This window comes from Solanum lycopersicum, chromosome 3 (assembly GCF_036512215.1).
Source record: "Solanum lycopersicum chromosome 3, SLM_r2.1".
In the NCBI taxonomy this organism is placed as follows: Eukaryota; Viridiplantae; Streptophyta; class Magnoliopsida; order Solanales; family Solanaceae; genus Solanum; species Solanum lycopersicum.
The window spans coordinates 24,685,281-24,696,242 of NC_090802.1; the positions used below are offsets into that span (position 1 = coordinate 24,685,281).

The 10,962-nt window shown below is 36.1% G+C and overlaps 1 long non-coding RNA gene across 1 annotated transcript; it reads left to right on the plus strand.

Annotated features, from left to right (window-relative positions):
• The first annotated feature begins 3,374 nt into the window (after positions 1-3,374).
• LOC109119819 (uncharacterized) lies at positions 3,375-7,064 on the plus strand. The gene is made up of 2 exons (XR_002027309.3): positions 3,375-4,386; positions 6,180-7,064. It is a non-coding gene; the product is annotated as an uncharacterized lncRNA (long non-coding RNA).
• The last annotated feature ends 3,898 nt before the right edge of the window (positions 7,065-10,962 follow it).

The window sequence follows — 10,962 nt, forward strand, 5'->3', positions numbered from 1 at the left end:
TGGTCCTGTCAGAGATGGACGACACCGTATGGCCGAAATTGATCAATCAGATGCCGTCAAGAGATACTATGTGTGAAGCTGCGTTTTCATTTCTGTTATTTACTTGTAATCATTCTATTTACTTGTATTTGTTTTCCTAAAATTTTACCCCTTTGAAATGAACTTTGTCTGACCTGAATTCTCAAGAACGACACACGTAGGCGGCCTATGTCGGAATCGGTCACCCCATTTACCCCTTTAATATTTCCTTGTATTTGAACTACGTTCCACCTGAATTCTCAAGAATGAGATACGTAGGCGACCTTTGTCGGCCTTGGTTGTTTTCTTTGTAAATTTCTTAGTTTGCCAACCTTTGAGGGGGCAAGTACGTTTGACTTGATTCCTGCCTCAATGGGATACGTAGGCGCCACAAGGGTTCGTCATACCTCCCGTAAGATTTCTATTCCACTTTACAATAGAAACCGGGACAAAATTTTTGAGAGGGACTCAAAAATTTTCGAGAACAAGATGCTTCCTCAGAATGTCAAGGCTGAAGACATTTTGAAATTTGCAACTGGGACAGAATTTTTGAGAAGATCTCAAAAATTCCATAATATGCTCATTTATAGTGGAGAGATAAGAAAAACAATTACCTGGGACAAAATTTTTGAAGATGGCCTCAATATTTCAGCATAGATCCATAAGTCCGGAGTGACTCTGAAAATCCCCAGCGAATAATCAAATAAACCTTCGAGCATCGAACTCAAAGAAGTTTGTTAAGCCCGATATGACATGACTTGACAGTGACCTTTCTCAGATACTATTTCTTGAAAATTTATTTTCTTATAGATTTTCCTTTATGTTTCATTTGTTTTGTCATAAAATTTTATCTTATCTATCAAGAGTAGGGAGATTGAGAAATCAATCGGGGATAGCAGGACAAGAAGCAGAAAAATGGAGAAATCGACACAGATTAGTTCGTTTTTAAAAACTAACAATTTTTCTAGTGGACGCAGGTTAATAGCTTTGCTCCGAAACCAGCAGATTTTTCCGATGAGTGGATATGAAGAATCCAAAGGAGGAGAAAACTATCCCAAAATCAATATTTTTGTTATAAGCAGGAAGTATTTTACATTGCTAAGTCGGAGACTTGGGAAAATGATTTGTTTATTTTAATCAATTTCCGATAAGATGAAATTTATAAAGAACGTCTAGCTAAATTCAAAGGAGGATCAAGAGAAAATGTCAAGAAGTAATTTACTGTTTCCAAAAAGGATGTTATTTGCATCATAACGACGGATATAATACTACGCATTACCCAAAGTAATAAGTTATTTTATTATTGATCAAGACGATATACTATTTGGAAGTCGTTTTTCCGTTATCATCGCTGGAGGCATTATAATATTCATGCATCGCGAAAAATCATGCATCGTGGATGATCATGCATCGCGAGTCAATACTGATGCATTGCGGAAGAACATGAATCGTGATTCAATATTCATGCATCGCGAGGAGATATTAACGCCTCGCCGAGAGCCGCGCATCACGAGAAGTTTTCATGCCTCACATTAAATTATGCATCACGAGAAGGTTCCATACCTCGCAGAGAATTATGCGTCGCGAGGATAGTTCGTACCTCGCGGAAAATTATGCATCGTGAGAAGATTTCATACCTCACAGAAAATTTATGCCTCGTGAGAATATTTCATACCTCGCAGAAATTTACACACCGCAGGAAAGTATTCATGCCTCGCAACAAGTCATGTACTGCCAGAAAAGGAAATCGTGTACCCAAGAGAAATATTTATCCGTCGGCATCAACTGTTTTTTTTTATTTTGATAAAAAGTAAACAACATGAAGACTACATCGACATCAAGAGAAGCATCAACACTGTATCATCTTTCATTTATGTTGACATCAACATGAAGAGTACATTGACATCAAAAGAAGTATCTGCATCGCATCAACATTTGTTTATTTTGACATCAAGTGAAAAGAACATTGGAGATTACATTGCAAATGCAAGACATAAGCTTTATTTGCTTTACGTCAAACCGATCGAGTTGGCGTCAAATGAAGAAGTAGAAAAACTAAATGTCAACACGGTAAAAGACACTATCTCGCATTTGAATTGCATTTTTAAGCTGACGAGTTTTATCTAAGTCTTTGTCGAGAGCATCCAAAATGATGAATTCTCCAATAACAAACCACAGGTGCGGACGACATAAAAAAGGATGCATCACAACGTGAAAGTTTTTCTTAGACGTGAACTGGGACATAGTCTGAAGAGGAATGTCAAACTCTTAGGACGCGAGCAGAGGAATGACTTCAACCACAATGAAACCACACCCCTAGTTGAAGGCATGTGGGTTCTTCTTTGGTTTTGTCAGTCTCGGTTTTACATCCGGAACTTCGGTCTGCCTGAGGCAACTTCCCTATCTAAGTGGCATGAACCAAGAATTTTGGAAATTATGTCTGTGTAAATTCTTAATTGTGGGTGTGAAAGCGCGCTGCATTCATGACTAAGAGGTTACAAGCCTCTTTTCATACTCGACTTAAATTGTCACTTATCCAGAGCCAAAGGTTACCTAGAATAATAGATTTCCTTTTCAACTGATCGAGTCGAACTACAAGCATCCTGATTCCTGAGGTATAAGGATATGCAGGCGAGCCCAATAATGAAACTCGGTTGTATCCCAACATTCACTCTCAAGTCTTATTCTCGAACATTCCGATACCTTCATAATTCAGTATCGAGGTGACTCTTGATTTCTTTCAAAAATTGTGCGTTATGTGTCGAACAACAAATGGCCTGAATTCTCATATAGCCTGAGATATGTAGGAAACCCATTTTCGGAGGACGGCCATAATTACTAAGTGTCCGTACCCAGTCCCTTTTCCTAAAAGAGGAATGTGTGGTCGGTCAAAATTGACTTGGTCAATTTCATTTTCCTCGAATTTCTTGCATCAATTCAAATAAAATGAGGGACAATTATTGACATTCAATTTCGACCCTCCCCGATATATAATCAATTAACGAGCTTCTTAAATCTAAAGGATTTGAAATAATAGACTTTATGAAGTTAAAATATATACATGTAAAATAAAATGATTTTCAAGTTTCTAAGTTAATCTTATCAGCTCTTCATAATTTTTAGATAATACATGTTTTACATAATCATGTATGTGATTAATATTTTATAAACAATTCAAAAATTATCTAAAAAAGATCTTTTATTTTTCTCTCTTTTAAATAAGTATCAAATTGTTTTAAATTAAAGTGATATTTTGAATCACAAGTCGACAATTAACTAATTATTTTATATCATTAAGATTAAGAATGTTCTTTTTAATTAATTTAAATCAATTTGTCTTATTTAGGATTTTGGCCAATCTCGCCAACTAAATTCATTTGGATAGATTTTTAATTTCGATGGAAATTCACTGAGTCATTGTAATTTTAATAATCCTTTCACCCTTTTGCAAAACCATGTTTTGGGCCCTCTTTTAAATTTCCAGCCCACCTCACAATTCCTGGAAATTTTTCAAGCCCAGCACTTCAACCCGAAACTCCAAACAATTTACCCGGCCCACGCTCCTTTAATCTGACCCGTCATGTTCCTTCTTCATCTTCTCCATGCGTGAATGAGAAGCGATCAACTCAGGAACCAGCGTGTACAACCCCAACCTGATCCCATTCGTCTTCTTCCACGCCCGGAAGAACGAAGCTCAGAAAAACGTCAAGCGCGTGAGTGGCAGAGAGCGAGTGCGACGAGAAAGCGATGAGGAACAGACTGGACTTTGTCTTCTTCCTCAATGTTCTTCTTAGTTTGTACGATGGCAGAACATGAGAAATCATCCTCATACCATGATATGAAGCCACGTCGTTTCGTCAAAGACAGCGGAATCAATCCGGAGCGTCGACTTTCCCTTTCTCCTTTTGGAATGGGTCAGGAGCCTCCGAAAAAGTTTGTTCAGCCGTTTTTGTTAAAGATTTTGGAGAGTTTTTTTTGAATTTTCGGAATGAAAATTGGACTCCCCCCCCCCCCACCCCCCATTTTTCCCACCCCTAATCTGCCCCTATATAATATCTTTTTGGTCATTTGAAAGGGAGATTTTTTTTGAGTTTTGGAAAAAAAATTAGGATATATTTTTTGGGTGATTCCTCTTCCAGTTAGAGATTCGTGGAAAGTAGGGAGAGATTCGATTTGAAAATTTGCCGAAGTTAAGAAGGGATAAATATCATAGTAGAAAAGAAAGGAAGAGAAGAGTTAGTTCCGATATTAAATTGATTTGGGTTTGAGTTTGCTTCCTAGTTTTCTTGCTTACTACATGTCCTGTGCTCGCGTGGTGGAACAGTTCGCACCAACTCGTCTAAATCTCAGTTCGCTGCCCATAAGAAGGTGAACTTTCCCTTTGAATTTCAGTTCCTTCCGAATATAGTTCTGTTAGTTTCTCGAATAGCTTTGTTCTTTGCTTGGTTTGCTACTGCTGTATTATGAATTTTTTTTTTGTTTTGAATGAGGTTAACTTAGTCGATTAACACATAAAGTGACTTATTCATGCGAGTTACTCATCGTCTAATAACCATGAAGACAGAGGATAGAACATGAGCTTGCTTTGTGTTTCTTTTGGTTTTATTTCATTTTACCGTTGGGTCTGTTTGTGAAGCATTTTGAGTTTGTCTCTTCGTATTTTGGAATCGGTTATATGAGAATATGGTCCAAGTGTGTATACGTCGGCTTTGTATATTTTGAAACTGTTTTTTTAGCTTTAAAGTTATTACCCTTTTCGTTTAAGCATCTCTTTGAATGCATTTGTTTAGTTCTCAAAGTGTTCTACTAGTTTCAATCGTTTTGGAGCATGAGGTGTGTTCTTATGGTTATTGACATTTCGTTTGCGAGTATCAACTGAAAGTATGAGATTAGTTAACAGTGGGTTTAAATACTGTTACATTTGTTGTCCATCAGATTGAAAAATTCCTTTTCTCCTTTGTCGTTTGAATTCTTCTTTGATCATTTAGTTCTTTTCTCTTCTTAGGTGCACTGTTTTGTTTTAGCATCCTTTGTTTGGGGAATATAGATTGTCCTATGAAGTTGCTTATTTCGTCGTTCCAATTGTAAATGGGTTTTTATTATTGTTTCCTTACAGCAAACCTGCAAATCTGTTGATGTCCTTTTTTTTAATGAAAATTTTATTTACTCATCCTTTAAAAGCTTGTCTATTACTTTCTGGTTGCCTCAACATGTGAACTTGTTTAGATTTTAATTTCCTTAAGTATTTGGAAAGCTCTTTTGCGGGAGAGGTTTGTTCTTGTAAGTGTCAAAGAGTATATACACATATTTCAACTTTAGTTCGTTATCAAAAAATGTTGGAAAAATTCATGAAAATAATGTCCACTAGCATGAATATCTTCATAACTCTCAGCCAACTCCAAATTCCCTCTATGTTGTTGTCATTGCCTTTGTAATTGATGGTATCAAGGAGTAACTAATAAAGTTTTGGGTATGAAATTTGACAGCTTCTCATACTTGGAGTAGAGTTTTTTGCCTCTTAGTTAAGCATCTCGAATGAGCTCTTTTCTTGAATTAATCATGTTCTTTCGTATAAAATAGAATAACTAGAGGACTTTTTTTTTGTTGTTGTTCACTTGCGCACGCTTGTTGACAATCAACTTTCATTTGGTTTGAATCATAGCACTGCTAAGGCAAATACTTGTGACTAATTTGTTTATATCTATTATATGGGAGAGCTTATGCCTAATATATTCTTATCTTCGTGATGTTGCACTTATATCATTTTGTAAGGGTTCCTTTGAATATAGGGTTTAATTGAGTTATATTTCATCTAGAATCACCTTACCTCATGAGTTTAATTGTATAGTTTGAACTATAACTTCAAAATGTCAAATATAGGAATTCGAGATACCATTTAATTGATGACAAAGGTGATTAGCTCTCTGTTTAGTTTTGCTTAATTTAATATTTATTACCTTTGTCTTGCCTACATGCCTCTCTCAATTACATGTGTTAGCCATTCCTCTTGTTTGTCACCGTGAATGCCTTTTTCTTATTGTATTAATATTGATATTATTATTTTCAATTATTGTCTTATATGGTTCTTAATGTTGGTTTATTATCAAGCCTCTTGTCAATTTCTCATCCTCTCTTTTAACATAGTTCATTTGTAAGTGTAGTATTCAATTATTAAATCATGGGGACCTACAGGTGAGCCATTAACATTAATTATGCATTTAAAACTGCTTTGAGTTGGATAGCTTTACATTTTGATAATTAGTTAAATCGATTTATTTGCTCATTATTTTGTATTAATTCCTTTTTTTCATGTTAAATCTGTCCGAGTTGAACAAGAACTCTCATCTCTCCCTTTGCATTTCGGATGGGCCATCAAGATTTAAATTTCCTTATCGAGTCAACCCCCTTTAATACCGAAGAACAGGTTTCAAAGTTGAAGAAGCTGAAGCGAGTTGAAGAGTTAAAGAAGTTGGGATTAGAAGGCCCGAACTATTTTTTTCCGATTTTGAATTTTTGTTTGTAATAGGCCTAAGCCCTTGTCGTTTCTTTTTTTCTGTATTTATTCGTATTTATTATTGTTTAGTCTAGGACAGGTTGAAAGAAAAGTGGGTCAAAAACCTGGAAGTGAAATGGGTCAAAACCTAGAACAGGTGGGTCCAAAATCCGGTCAAGGCGGACAGATAACACGGATTTGGACCCAAATTTCTTTCCCTCCCTCTCTCTCCCTCTTTCCCTCTTTTACTTTACTTGCTTATATGTTTCCATTTGTCATTATTTTAAAGTTAGAAGACTCCAAATTCCCGTAGAATGCCACAATGTTTTAATAATTTAAAATCGGACTAAGTTCAAATAGATTTTCAAATTATAAGTTTCGCTTAGATAAAAGTAAGAACTAATTTTCAAACAATTTCCCAAATAATTTCAATCAAGTTAGACAAGTATAGCCAAATAGTTAGTTGTCGGATAACCGCATTAAGTGGATGTTTTACGTGCTTAAAACCTTCCTGAAACATATATATGAATCCACAAACCCCCTAAAAGGTTTTCAATTGATTTTTCCCTGTTTAATCTTTTGAAAATCAACTTTTTTTAATTCTTTCCACAAAAAATTAAGTGGCGACTCTTTAAAAATCAAGAACTCTCCAAATCAAATATTTTTCTTCTTTTCGATAAAACAATTCACACACTCACAAGATAGGTCATAAAAAAGGTATATGTCAAATTGTCTCACACTCTATTAAAATGCCTAATATTATATTAAGAGAAAGCCTTACTTACTCAACTAGACCAACAAGGCAAATTATAGGTGTTCTCATGCATGGTTTTAAGGTAAGCTTATCACACAAGACATCGACGCTAAAGTCAAACAAGACTTCACATTTTTGCTAGTGTGCAACGGTCATCACAAAAGGATCAATTTGATACGTGGCTAATCACAACCAGATGCAAAAATTTCACAAATTGTCTATGCAACTTTATTTGGTCTAATCCTAGTTTTACATTCATGTTTATTCGCTTGTGGTCACTATTCAAGTCATCTGTATTGATCAAAAACAAGATTCAAATTTTCCAAAGAACAACCACATTCCAGTGCATACACGAGGTGGAAAATATTTATGAAAAAATTAAAATTTTTTCGGAAGGATTAAAATCATTTTCAATTATAACAAGAGAGCCATAAACTCAAACATTCACAAAATTAGATCAAACATCATTTCAAATAGAACAACCCAAATATCAACAAAGAACACAAATAAAAATAGTAGCGCACAAATGTGGGTCTCCCCCACCATAATAAAAAAGAATTAGTCCTCAAATGCAAATGAAAGTATGCAAAAAGTTAATCAAATTAAGGCAAAGATGGAGGCAAATAAAGGATCGTGTCTGTGTAGTCTCCCGATATGTCGGGGCCTTAGCGCCCTGTGCATAAATCTGAATTTGGGTTTCAGTATTTGAAGTTGCACCATCTACTTCAGGGTTTTAGTGGCTTCTGCTGCTTCGACCTCAACTTCTGCAACAATGTTTTCTTTGATCATATTGTCCACATCATGAGCCGCCTCAAAGGCATGTGTTGCATCAATGAAGCCTTGAGACCATGAAGGGACATTGTGGTTAATGGTGATGCTTCTACTGAAACTACCTTTCTTCTCCACACTCATTGCTTTCCCTGCACTCTTCCTAAAAGTTTCTTCCTTCGTATGTGTGACTTTTTGTCTGGACATATATGCAGAAGATCAGGATAAATTAGGAGAAAACTCAAATATAATAATAGAAAACCTATTGCAAACAGACTAGCTGATCTATTAGGCGATTAACTGAATTTTTCTCAGGGAACAAATATTTATTTGCCGAAAGTCACAATGCACTAAGGGTTCGGGGAGACTGTACAAAGGGAGATTATAGGTACTTTGATCGAGTCTCTGAGTTCCTTTGGCAACCAAAGTTTTCTCATCAAAAGTTTCAGAGTCAAACGTCCAATTTGAGATGAAGTTAAAAGCGAGATGGATAAAATAGGCAAACTGTTGAGTGGTTAGTCTAGCTCAATCTAGCTTGCTAAATTGTCCAATTATTCCCATTTTCTATCCATATTCTCCAATTCAATGCCACACTCCCCAAGATCAATATCAAACATGCACTAAAGAAATTCAAATAAGGCCCATACTACCCATCACCCACGGATACTCAGATTTTTTCAATTTTGTTAAAAATGGCAATTTGATTATATTTGATCTTAAAAGTGGTGTAACCCACTCATTCGTTGAGAATTTTTCATCATTTATCACAAACATGGGTTACTCAGGCTTCAATAAATCAATTTAAAAGAAGGCAATCACATCCCAATAAAATTGCATTCAGTTCAAAACTCAAAAATATAGTATCATTCAATAATAAGGATAGTACGTGCAAGATTTTTAATTCAAAATTGACATTAAGATAATCTCTTCCTAACAGAGGGGCTCATCACACAACAATACAATACGATCATTTCAAATGAGTACCAAAAGTTTCAAAGTAGCATCAGGGTTTGGTGCAATCCAACCTTTCATGCTGACTTAAGTTACTTGAAAGGCTAGGAATCAATGTAATCCCAAGTTAGCACACCAATCAATGACTAAAATACAAGGAGTGCAAAGATAATGAAGATGCTTACTAGATGTAGATTTGCGAAATCTCATCTATTTGGCAAGCTAAGTCACAATCAGCGAACTACTCGGCGTAGTGCAGAGTAGTCAGTTGCCTTGCTGAGTTCTATAAACTAAATTTAAATTGGTTTTGAGTCTAATAGCGGTCTGGTTTTGGGTCGCCCAACCCTTAAGTGATTCACGGAATGGACCTATAGTTTACTAACCTACATTTTTTTTTATCACTCTTCATATTTCAACCTGCAAAATCAATACAACCTTATTTCTATAATAAAGTAAAACAACGCTTTAGTTAACGTGTTGGCACGACATAATTCCACCTTCAAACCTCATTCTTGGGGTTAGCCATGGTATTAATAGGCAACCCCCCTTGTCGTCTAGGATTGAGGTGAGACGAGATATGACCCACTTGGGTCTCTAACTACTTGATTGAAACTAAATGGGAGGTGTTCATTTTTCTAAGTGTAGACACATCTTCTTTCATGCCTTTTAACATTTTGTCTTACCCTTCAACTTTGTTGAGGATACGCAAGAGCATACCCTTAGACTTACCATGTTTTGAGTCCTTGGGCATTTGGCGCTCATGGTGAGGCACATATCTATCCTTCTCCCCATCATTCCAATTTGGATTCAGGTCCCTCCATTCACGATCACAATCCTTCCAACCTTCGTATATATCCCAACTTTGGTGACCACCCTGCCTTAGGTAGTTTGAACGATAGACACTACCTTGATTTGTTAGAAAATTTAGCTCCTCGTTATGTAAGGATTCAAACTTTATCTCCTCACGAGTTGCATATCCGACCCCCATGACATTGACACCACATGCACCAACCCCCATGACAATTTTAGATAAAAATTCAAGTTGTATCATGATTTTGGCCATGTTTTGGTCTCTTTCATGATATTTTTCAATCTTCTTCCTAGATAGATTAAAGGTGAGAGGAGAGACTTGGTCCTCACGAGTGTACCGCGCCTTGTTGATGGTTATCATGCCATCTAAAATTTGGGCTGATTCTATATATGGTTGTTTTATTAAGCCTCCAGGTGAAAGTTAATAAGCGACACCTTTGTTTATTGAGACCAAGCACCAATAAAAGTATTTAAGCGGCACATTATCCAACAAACCATGGGTTGGGCATTGAAACACCAACTTTTTTGACCTTATCCAATTATTGTGTAGAGTCTCTCTTTCCAAATGCTTAAAACTATGAATGGTATCCCAAAGACTCATCATCTTCAAGAGAGGGAAGAATCACACATGAAATGCGGTTCAATTCCTCCCAAAAAGTGATGGATTCACGCAGTAACTCGGCTAGCCATTTGCATGCCTCTTCCATCAATGAGAAAGGGAATAATCTTAATGGAACTGACTCCTCGGAGATGTTTTTGAACGAGAGTGTTGCGCAAACATCCACCAATTTCTGAATGAAATATGTTTGTAAGGATCCTCGCGAGATAACCCTCTGAAAAGTCCCTTTAGTTGCAAGAGTTGCAACATAGTGCTCGTCATGTGGAATACTGCATTTCCCTTAATTGGAAGAAAATGAATATCTCCAATACCTCCAATGACATGGGGACCATTGTTGTTGGGATGTTAGACATTGTTGAGATTTTCTATATCAACTTGGTGTCCCACTTAGATGTTGTTGCTACCGTTAACACTCATGATTACTGAAATAGTCACACAAACAAAAAATAAAAACTAGAAATTAGGTAAGTAAATTATAAATGAGAAGAACAATTATTCTACCAATCTAAAATTTTTCAAGGGCAGCCACTGCTTGACAGCGATACCATT